A 12380-nucleotide genomic window follows, 5' to 3' on the forward strand; every position below is an offset into this window, starting at 1 on the left:
CCTTTCTTTACCTCGAACACTCGGTAAACACTGGCTCCTTTGTTCACCTTGATCACTCGGTAAACACTGACTTCTTTGTTCACCTTGATCACTCGGTAAACACTGACTGCTTTGTTCACCTTGATTACTCGGTAAAAACTGACTTCTTTGTTCACCTTGATTACTCGGTAAACACTGAGAACTAGGTAAAGCTTGGCTTCCGGTGAGAGCTCGGTAAGCATTCAGAATCCAATAAGTGTTGTAACTAATGACAAAAATGTATCATAATGCCAACAATCTCCCCCTTTGGCATTAGTGACAAAAACACTTATGAGACAAAATTTATCTGACATGCTGATGACTGATTCTGAATATACATAGCTTTGTTATATACAACTCCCCCATAGAATAGCTTTGTTATATACAACTCCCCCATAGAATGTACATACATTATTTACATGAGCTGTATATCTCTTCCTTTGTACAATTTTTTGAAAACACTTATTCACCCATAGTATACATATCCAACAATAATCTCCCCCTTTTTGACAATAATGCCAAAGAATAAAAGAATATATATACTTATATAGAAACACCAAAATGAGAGATGAACTCTGAATGTACCTGGAGAATAAGCTGGAGAGTTTTATCCCAATTTTCTTGCAAAATTTTGCAGGTGGAAAGAGCTATTTGAACTTCAGCCGAAATTTCAATCACATGATCTACAATGGAGAAGTTATTATCATGGATTAATGTCTTTGAATGTGCAATGTGCTTCTGCATTGAATCCATGATGGGAAGGATCATGTTTTGGATATCTATCAATGTAGATCGGATCCTTGCCTCTTCTCTCAACAGCTCTGCCTGCTTCTCTGACAAAAATTTGATCCTAAGGTGATGAGATGAGCTTGAACTGGGGTCAAGTTTCAAGTTCTGTGCGCTCACCTTCAGATCTTCATCAATTTTATTTAGTTTCTCTCTTATTCCCTTAGTGTACTCGGTAACATCACAAAGCTTAGCAAAAAGAGATGTTACATTATTAAAAGAATTTTCCATATCTATCAAAACTGAGATTAATGCAACCTAATTTATTGCAATGTTCTGGGCAATGTGCCCCAATACCTTATTATCAAATTTCTTTTCTGCACGCTCAATTAGCTTTTCTTGTCCGGAGGCATCTTCATTGAATTTATTAACTGCCTCTTCCAATTGAATCAAAATGTGTTGAGAAGTATCAACATCAACACCTATAGCCTCAGTAATTATGTTCCGGGCATCCTCAATTATCCTGTATTCCTTATCCCTTTCTGATCTTAACTGCATCTGAGTAGCCTTTTTCTCAATAAGTTGACTAGCATACCTCATTTCTTCAATGGTAGCATTATCAAAGTCAATCTTTGGAATTACTATCTCTGTGTCCAAGTTAATGTCTTCAGGAATTTCCTTTCCAGTGATCATAAGTCTTAATGGTTGCTTTTGTTTGACTTCTGAGATGACTGGCTTGACCTTTGGAATAGACACAACAGTAGAGACAGAAGGACTAGCAGTAAAAACTGGGATGCTTGAGGTTTGAGTGCCGATAGGAGTATGTACAGGGTCAAAAATTTGAGTGCTGGCCAAAAATGGTGATACACTCGGTAATATAGTATCTAAGCTCACTGTGCCTGAAGTAGATGGCGACAAAATTGTAGAACAAATTGGAGTAGTCAAAATTGGAGAACTCACAGCAATGCCAGCTGATGATGATGGAGTCGAGGAAGCCAACTCGGTAGATGAAAAGGGGTGCAGCTCGGTAGACGAAGAGGAATGCAACTCGATAGATGAAGTGGTAGTCACTTCCACTGATGATACCTGGAGCTGAGATATGGCAGGTGTAGATGGTAAATCTGGTGTAGATGAACCTGCTGAAGCTGACTCCAACCTTGATGATGTCATAGGTTTAGCTGGGGAGTGAGGAAGAGATGCAATAACTGCTGCTGCAATTTTTACCGTATCATCCTCCTTATCTTCCTCTTCAGCTTCTTCCTCTTTTTCTTCTTCCTCTTTCTCTTCCATCATTGCATGCAACTCTCCTGGTGTAACTGTGATGGATGGAGCGCTATCTGATTCATCACTGCTGCTGCTGCTATCATCATCCTTTATTTCTACTGGATCTACAATGGGCTTATGTAGATGATAGATGTTTTTCCACATGTTTGTAGCATCATTTACAACATGCTCTATATCTTTGATCAAAATCAAACAAGTGTGGAATCTGATCATCATTTTACCTTCATAGGTTTTCAATTCAGATTTTACCTCTGCTCCAGTGAGACTAGGCCAAAGATTCTTCAGGGATTGCTCATATATATCTTTTACCATCTTGGTGGCTAACTCCCATCTTGGCTGTACTCTCTCCAGTAGTTCTTTAGAGATATGAGGAGCAATCTGGTCTGAGGAGTATTTCCATTTCCCCATTTTGTTAAGTACCAGTTCCTCAATTTGCATTTTCTCTGCATCAGTCCTTGTCTCAAATATCAATGCCTTGAAATTTGCGATGCCAGCTCCTTCTTCCAATGATTTGAGCCTTTGCTCGAATGTAGGTGTAGGTTTGACCAATACAGGTTCCTGAATACCTTTTCTCATCCTCCGAGTGAATACTGCAGTAGGCTGCTTCTTGGGCTTGGTAATGATTACCTTGCCTTTCTTCTTTGCCGGTTGCTCTTTTTCTGATTCTTTTTCTCCTTCTTCTTCTTCTTCACTTTCTTTATCTTCACCTTTTCCCTCGGTGAGCATAAGAGGACTCATTTCAGTTTTCAGTTTGGCCACTTTCCTCTTACCTTTGCTGATGGCCTGTGGAATTTTGATTTCCAGTTCAATTCTGGCCTTTGCTTCATCATAAGTACCAAAAATTCGTTGCCTTGGGTCTACTGGCTCATTTACCAGTGCTTCAATGATATCCCTTGTTTCATCAATATTTACCTCATATGGAAGAGGTTTCACCCATGCAACTCGAGGTCTAACTGCCTGTATGTACACTTTGTCACAGTCAACCATGAAACAAACATCATCCTTATACTCTTCAACAATTTTTGGAGGTATTCTGAATCTGTTGTTCATCCTTTCCTTGAAATCTTCAAAATAATTATCCATTACTTTGTCAAAATTCATACCCATTTCTACTATGAATTCATTTATTTGATACAAAATTGGAGTATCTTTCCTCCATACAACTGCACCCTTAGATGGAAAGAATTTCTGTACATAGAAAAATAAACAAACTATCAAAGAACCAAATTTACAAGGGTTTGTCTTTGCAGTCCTTATGCTTTCCATGTTTTTATTGAATTGTTTTAATAGCACATCAGCTAGGTCAAACTCCATATTTTTGTTTACAATTTTATATGCCAAATCTACAGCCTCACAAGGTACACTATTCAGCCTGCTAGAACTATACAGTTTGTATGCAATAACATAAATACCAAATTTCAGTTCTATATCTGAAACTTTGTTGAGCTTTAAACCTCTGCCATCCCATTCAGCTTGGGTTTTCCTCTGTAACTCATCCCGTCCTACGGTTTTGGTGGTTTTGGCTTTTCTGAGCATCAGGAGACCCGTGATTTTGTGAATCATCTTCTTGGTTATCAAAACTGGTTGTTCCAACCACAACTGACCATTATGCACTCGACTCAAGATATACCTCACCCATTTCACTTGGAAACTTCTTGGCAGATGCGGGATATGGGTTAAGCCTTTGGTTTCCAAATGTTTGAACTCAGGTTTTAGGGTTCCATCCACGCATAACTCGACTAGGGTGCTATCCATATCTAGTGTCCCTATTTCTTGCACAGTACACTTGAAATGAGTAAGAATATCATTGATTAGAAGTACCTTTGGAGGGATCTGCGATTGAGCTCCATGCGGGTCAAGTGATTCAGTGATGGCAGGAACAATTTTGAAATTGGGCACCTTCCATTCGACTCCCTTCACAAGCATTTCATAACCTCTCTTCGCCTTGCTGCTGCTGGTGCTTGTGGAAGCCATTGCTGCTCAGTGAGTGAAAAGATTTCGTAAGAATACTTCGCTGGAAAATCTCTTCAACTCACTTGAACTCGCTTGAAAGCCCTCCCTTTTTTTTTGAATTCATGGTGAAAAATGAGGTTGAAATCTGCCCTTTTGATGAAAAATTTGCTATTAATGTTCAGTACGGAGGTAGCTGCGATCGACAGACTGTCATCCACTAGTTAGGCTTAAACTTTGCAACTCGGTGACCAAAAGAAAATAGGTTAAGCCGCCCTTAACTCGGTAAGAGAAGAACCAACCATGCTCGGTAAGTGCAACTTGGTGAAAGAGGCCTTATTGCACCTGACTGAGCTCGGTAAGGTCATGTACCAACCATGATCCTGATGTATCTGAAATACTAATTTGATCATATTTTCATTCTAGGACTGCTTAGGATATTGCTTTGTAGATACAGTCCTGGTCTTATCCTGATGAGTCTTAATTGGAAATGGGAGAGTCACTCACTTCTTGAGTGACCATTCCATTACTTGAATTATCTGGCTCGGTAGACTTTGGAATCCATTGCTGCTTCATTTGCTTCCGAATATTGTCTACTTTGATTTTCTTCTTATCCTTGACTTTCTTTATGTTCATGCAATTTTTAGATATATGACCAAGTTCTGTACATGTATAACATCTTACAGTGGTATCCCTTTTTCTTAGGTGATGCCTTGCACATTTTATGCCAGTATGACCATATTCTCCACAATAATGACATCTGCACCAAGTGTTGTAGTCCCAACCAAATATTTCTTTGACAAGTTGTTCAGCTGGATTAAATGATTTGGATTTGCATTGTGATGCTTTATGACCTTGCTTTTGGCATTTGTGACATTTACCTTCAAATTTTGGTTTCTCTTTGCATTCATTGGCTTTGTGTTCATGCTGATTGCAATTGTAGCACTTTCCATTAAATTTTCCTTTTCCATTGCTCCAACATCTGTTAGATGTATGACCTAACTTACCACAGTGGCTACAAGTAGGTTTTTGATTCTTTTGAGTACCCTATTTGGAGGATTCACCTTCTTCCTTGTATCCAAGGCCTGCTTTACCATTTTGTTTATGAAAGTTTTCTTCATTTTGCAGATTCAATTGATCCATGTCCTTTTGAGATTTTACCATTCTCTCATTGACTTGTTTTTTAGAGATTAGATCACTTTGTAAGCTTGCATTGATTTGTCTTTCAGTAATTAAGTCATTTCTCAAATTCTCATTCTCAGATCTCAGATTCATAATTTCTTCATTTGCATTAGATAATTGAGTTACAAGATTTTCAAGCTGAGAGGATTGATTATTCCTTACCTCTAAGTCTTTGGCTACCTTGTTCCTTTGCTCCAAGATTTCACATAGCCTGATGAACTGGATTCCTTGTTCCCTTTTGAGCTTTCTTACTTCTTCCTGCAGAGATCCATTCTTTTCTAAAAGTTCTTTGATTGCTTTGTCAGCTTCATCTGAACTATTTGATGGTGAGAGATCTTCAATCTTTTCTTCAACATACTGATGGTCATTCATTTGCTTTGCAAGTTCTTTTCTTCTTTTCAAGGATTGTGAAAGATGCTCTTTTGCTTCATTGAGTTGAGCCATGGCCATTTTCAGATCTAGCTTTTCATTCTCAATAGTTTTGTCAAGTCTGAATATCTCCATTGTCTTTGATTTTTGCTCAAGCTGTGAAACTTTTATCTTGAGAACCTTAAAGCTCTGATACCAATTGTTGGAAATATTCAAGATATGACAAGTTACTAAGAGGGGAGGGGTGAATCAATAACTTCTAAAATTTCAAATAATAAAACTGTATACTGATATATTCACCATTCATCCAGGTAACCTACTGTAAGCATGAAACAAAATCATTTGCAACACTTGAACACACAGATTTGGTGACCCAGAAACCTTCCAAATAGAAAGTAAAACTAGGGTGGGGATGAAACCCACAAGCTTCGTTACTGTAGTATGAAGTTGGCCAGTTAAGGCTTACAATGACCACTTTTGGTGATCTGCCCTATTAGGAGCACAAAGGATTGCTAGATCCACCTTGTTAGAGGATTTCCAAACATACAATAAAGTATGCACTCTATTAGGAGATTTACAAAAGACTGTTAAGTCTACCTTGTTAAAGGATTTACAAAAACTGATTCACCTGTTAGAATGAAACAGTGGATCTGATTACAACTGATTGCTGATAAGATCCGCTATGCTCTGATTCACCTTGATGTGATAGATAAAAATTTTTTGCTCCAAAATTCGACCTTGCTGAATACCTTCACAACTCAACACACATACTTTCGTACGCATGTATTTCTTTCACACTTTTGCAGTTTCATTAATTACAATTTCTATTGCCATTGCAATTGCTTTTCATGTCATTTCTTACTTCCTTACATCTGAATGATACAATACATTACATATATATACCATCCAAATAAACAATACATGCAAGGTCGGCCAAAACAACAAGTGCAAATCTCTATACAACGTTGGCCCAAGGTAAAAACTCAGGTTCACTGAACTGACTCGGTGTCCTTCTGATACTCGGCGTCCACTGCGTTACTCGGCATCGTCATGCACTTGGTAGAAGTGAAGGCACGGTTCATACTAAACACTTCGAGTAGTTCTGAACTCGGTAACCACTGGAGACTCGATAGAAGAGATGTCACTCGATGAATACTTCTATCTGAACTGTAGCTCAGTGATCAAAGGAAACACTTGATAGAACCTTGTGACTCGGTGATAGTTAGTTTCCTTGATATCCGTCTGAGCTCGGTAAAAATTAATTTCCTTGATAACCTCAGGAGCTCAGTTATCATGAAGTTCTCGGTTACATCTTAGTACATCTTCACTCGGTCAAAACTGATTCCTTTCTTTACCTCGAACACTCAGTAAACACTGGCTGCTTTGTTCACCTTGATCACTTGGTAAACATTGACTTCTTTGTTCACCTTGATCACTCGGTAAACACTGACTGCTTTGTTCACCTTGATTACTCGGTAAACATTGACTTCTTTGTTCACCTTGATTACTCGGTAAACACTGAGAACTAGGTAAAGCTTGGCTTCCAGTGAGAGCTCGATAAGCATTCAGAATCCAATAAGTTTTGTAACTAATGACATATGGTAGGTGTAGATGGTAAATTTGGTGTAGATGAACCTGCTAAAGCTGACTCCAACCTTGATGATGTCACAGGTTTAGCTGGGGAGTGAGGAAGAGATGCAATAACTGCTGCTGCAATTTTTACCGTATCATCCTCCTTATCTTCCTCTTCAGCTTCTTCCTCTTTGTCTTCTTCCTCTTTCTCTTCCATCATTGCATGCAACTCTCCTGGTGTAACTGTGATGGATGGAGCGCTATCTGATTCATCACTACTGCTGCTACTGTCATCATCCTTTATTTCTACTGGGTCTACACTGGGCTTATGTAGATGATAGATGTTTTTCCACATGTTTGTAGCATCATTTACAACATGCTCTATATCTTTGATCAAAATCAAACAAGTGTGGAATCTGATCATCATTTTACCTTCATAGGTTTTCAATTCAGATTTTACCTCTGCTCCAGTGAGACTAGGCTGAAGATTCTTCAGGGATTGCTCATATATATCTTTTACCACTGTAGCTTTAGAGGTCTTTAAAATTTGTCTTACATTCTCATGGGCACAAGTTTTCTTTACACTCTCATGACCTGAATGTATCCCCAGAGCCTTCTTAAAATTGGTTTATGCCCATACACTAGGCCTCATTTGGTATGGGTGTAATACTCTCATCATCTAGCTTCCAATCATATAGTGGTTGTAACCCCATAGAGCCTTGAATTTTTCTTTTTTCTCTTACAAGTCAAAATTTTTTGACTTCGTATACCACTAGCCTGGCCGAGTGGGTCCCACAACAAGGATTGCACTTTAAAAGTGCTTGTCTTAAAGACAACACTCATATCATGTAAAGAAGTATTTAAAAAGATAAAAAATTTACCATCTAAAGAATGTGGGATATACCATTTAAGGTTGCTTCCCCTTTGCACATGGCATGTGACCTATTCTTCTCTTCAAGCTCCCTTTATATGCTAGTTTTCCCTATGCGTAGGCTATGGCATCCCCTACAAAAGGATGGCCTATTCCTTTGGCTTTGTTATGGGTGATACCCTTCATATGCCATCCTTATCATGCAGATTCCTTGCCCCTTCACACTTTTTAATTTCCTCAAATGTGGACCCCCAAGGATGCTGGGGCTTTCAATTGTCTCCAAAACAAAAGTTCTTTACCCACTGTCATCAGCCACATTTTCTAGTTCTGAGCTCTTCGCAACCATACTCACTTTAACACTTTCCAATACTCCTTCCCATGTAAGAGATAGCTCCTCCTTGTCATTACCTTTCACATTTGATATATCCTCTTGACTTACCTAAACTACCTTAGCTTCTTGAGAGTTGTCATTTGAATTTACAAACTTAGAGATATTAGTAGCATCATTAGTTTCCTCATATGCAAAATCTTTACCATCTCCATTTCTCTCATCTTAATGGCTAAAGAAGTTTTGTTGCACTAGAACCTTTTTAAGTTGTTAGTTAGAAAAAGTGGTTGCAATAGCCTTAATAGTTGTGTCTTGATCTACCTCTTTAAACATAGGTATTTTTTCAGTGATACCATTGACAGGAGGAATTACACCTAAAAGCTCACTAGCTTGGTGATCTTTATTTTCTAGAGGAAGAACAGAGAAAGGAATCCTACCCATCATCTAATCATAAAGAACCATCTTTGCAGTAGTCATCAAATCTGGTTCTCCACCCTTCAAATGCTTGCCAAATACTTTGCACAAGTGACTGAGGAAATCTTCTTCATCAGTCCAATCCTTTAATTTATATGCTCTTTTGAGGTAATCCTTCTTCACTTGACGAAGAACCTCGCCAATATTTTTAGTTGCATCTTATAAATTTGCAACATGAGCCACTCCCTTGAGAACAATATCTATCTCAGAATCATGGTTATGGTAGACAACCCTAGGACAGCCTATTATGAAAATGCATTTTGTAAGAGTGATGTACTGCCATACTTTTGTCTCTCCTAATACAAGCACTACTTTGGAAACATTTTTGGTTCTAAGATTGTTGATTATAGATGATTTTCCAACATTGGGATACCCAATAAAGCCCATACATATTGCTTGCTTATCACTCTTCATCTGAGAAAACTGTCAAAGAAGTGAAAAAAGTGAACCCTTGCCAAAAGAGTTTGTGATGCTTGCACAATGTTGGAGCCCATTTTGGACATGAAGCTAAAAGGGAGTGTAACCCCTACCTTCTTTTGTAGTTATATTTTATATATCTCCTCTCTTTGATTATCATGATACTCCCTTGTAGTGAGACACTATTATCTTCTAACTTCTTGAGACATGGAAGCTCATCAATGCATGATCAACATTTTTATTTTGATTCTCTTTAGTGTGAGCAACTACCTTCCATGGTGTATTCTTATATATCAACATGGGTTTTATAATCTTTCAAAATTTTCATTTTAAAACATTTGGGACTCCATTTTTATTGTGTCATATGATTCTCAAGTTTAAGAGCAATATATAATTCTCATATGTAGCAAAACACACAAATGTTGAATTTAGAGCCATATTTCATCACACAAGCCTTTGACTCCACATAAAAGCTAACATATTTTAAAATGAAATTACCTTTAAAACTAGATAATTGAAGATTGTTTCAATCACTTCTACAGGAAACATTGGCAAAGCTATTACTATCAAGAATTTGAGCAACTGATCAAATCAATCATGCCCCAAACCAGGCCTAGCTATTTTTTTTTGGTTTTTGAACAACTGACATTGCGAACTGATCCATTTATCACCTCAAACTGACTAGAATCACTTTGAGCACTGAATCATCACTTAAAAATCATTTTATCACTATTCTTTTAAAATGTGATTTGCTGACAGGAAGGCCTGATAACTAGCTTTAAAAATTAACATAAACACCTAGCTTGGCTCTGAAACTCTAGATATCTATTCTCTTTGACATACTCAATAGGCCTTCCAAATCTTGTCTCATGATGGCATCAGGGTCAAAAGATATCAACCTCCAAAGTTGCTTCCTTAAAATCACTTGTAGACAAACATGTTAGAAATCTAGAAAATGCATTTGGTTTTGACTTTGAAAACTGGGCAAACAAGCACTTGGGAAAATGAAAATTGGGGAGTTGCTTCACTATCATAGGGAGACTATAAATCTATGATTTGGGCTCATGAAAAATAATTGGGTGCAAATGGCGAGTGGTCAAAGTGGGCTACTCAAATTTGCAAACTGGAAACAATGGCAAAAAAGTGATTTTTGTAAATAAAATGGACCTGGGAAAGTGTGCAGACGGATTCATCATGATTTAAAAGTTGGCACACTTAAAGCATTTTCAGAGTAAAACATACTGGTGCAATCCATTTGATCTCATCTGTCATAGATTCAAAGTTATAACATCATGAATAGGGAAATTGACAAATCTACATTTCTTAACACGAGTAAAAAATTAGAAATTGCATTTGGAATCGCATTTGAAAACTAATCAAATGGATTCTTCATAAGCTCAAACTTGAAACATAACATGTCTCTAACCTCTAAAATACAATGCAAAAGGAAATTTCTCATTTTGGTCAACTGGGTCAAAGTTATAGCAAGTCAAATAGGGATTCCTAGAATTCAAAACAATTCACATCAGCATGACAATAGCAAATGAACAACTTTGAGGGATTCAAAACCTAGTCAAAAAAAACTCAAAATGACTTGAAATCTGAAAGAAAGGCTCTTAGATATGGGCACTAGACACTCCCAAAGTGAAAATTCATGAAACATCACTAGGAGCAAGATATTCAATTGCAAACACAACCTCTTATCACTGTTTGACATAGGTGAAAATGCAGATTTGACAATTACTCAAAATGGGACTTCATGAAATAGAAATTTAACTTCATGAAAGGAGTGGATATAATGAATGGAAGGTGTCAAAAAAATTAAACAACTCTTAGGCCTCAAATGGATAGTCGAGTACAAACTCATCAAAAATGCTTATAGGGCTTAACTTTCTCAATGGTACTCAAAATTGGGGCTGCAATTTTGGGCACCAATAGTGGCTCTATCTGGGGATGCATATCCTTTGTAGGAATGGAAAGGATTTAGATCTCTAGAAGAAGTAGACCATTCACAACAACTTCTCTTGAATAGATTTATTGAAAGTAATAAAAGAACTACCACTACTATGTACAAATGATGGCCCTAGGCCACCAAACTTCAACAAAAACTTTTACCTCTATCATAAACCTAATTTTCATCTAAACTATCATGAGGTAAGCTAGAAATATTAGTTATATCAGTCTTGCCAATCAGGTTAGCATCATGAATTTCTTCAATTGGCAAAAAAAAATCATCACCATTACTTTCATAGTGCATGTAAAAACTTAACATTACTTCAATCTTTTTCTCACTATGAAAAAGAACATTACCAACATCAAACTAAAAATGATCTTTATAAATTGATTCATGAACATCATCAAATGGAAATACAAAGGCCTTATATTCAACCTCATCAAATGAGTTATGTGTATCACTCATACCTTGACTTTGCATCTCCTCAAATATTGTTAGCTGGATTTCAAATGAGCAAAAAGATTTATATTCATACATAACCTTATCATCAAAATCTGAAATCACTTCACAACCACCTGATGTATCTTCACAATTGAAATGTTGATTAGCTTGTACCTCATAGGAATCATCATAAAACTTACTATGAAGGGTCAACTTCTCTTCAAATTCAACTCCATCACACATCTCATCTTCAAGCTCACAAAATGCAACATCATTAGAAAATTCAATATCACAAATGGAAGAACAATATTCTGATTTGTTACAATAGTATGATAGTGTATCACCATTTGCATCTAGCCCAACTAAATCTGAAACTTCCATGTTTTCTTCCAACAATGGATTAATAACTCCATGTAGAGATGCTCTTTGAACATTTGGAAAAAAGATGGGTTGTTCATCATTACAACCTTCATCAAATAAAGCATTATTATACACTTTAAATTCACTACCCATTTCATCCTCATGGAGACTTTTAGCGTATGAAGAAAAATCAGAACTATATGAAGACTCACTTTCTATTTCTTCTACCAAACATATAGTGTCCATAATAACATTCTCTTCATTATCTTTCTTAGGATAACCATTTTGGATAAACTGTGATTCATTCTTGAACCCCTCACTTCATGCTACAATTTTACTATCTAATGTAGGAACACTTGACAACCCTTCCTTGAAATCTTCATATTCAAATTCATTAACATTAATTGGATTCAACATTTCTTTATCTTCATACC

The 12380-nt window shown here is 36.9% G+C and overlaps 1 pseudogene; it reads right to left on the reverse strand.

The window, feature by feature from the left end:
* Positions 1-8267: 8267 nt before the first annotated feature.
* Positions 8268-11967, reverse strand: LOC149565156 (nuclear/nucleolar GTPase 2-like; annotated as a pseudogene).
* Between the last annotated feature and the right edge of the window lie 413 nt (positions 11968-12380).

Source organism: Cupressus sempervirens, chromosome 3, assembly GCF_028749045.1.
Source record: "Cupressus sempervirens isolate cs-2001-9-10 chromosome 3, ASM2874904v1, whole genome shotgun sequence".
NCBI classification, from domain to species: Eukaryota; Viridiplantae; Streptophyta; class Pinopsida; order Cupressales; family Cupressaceae; genus Cupressus; species Cupressus sempervirens.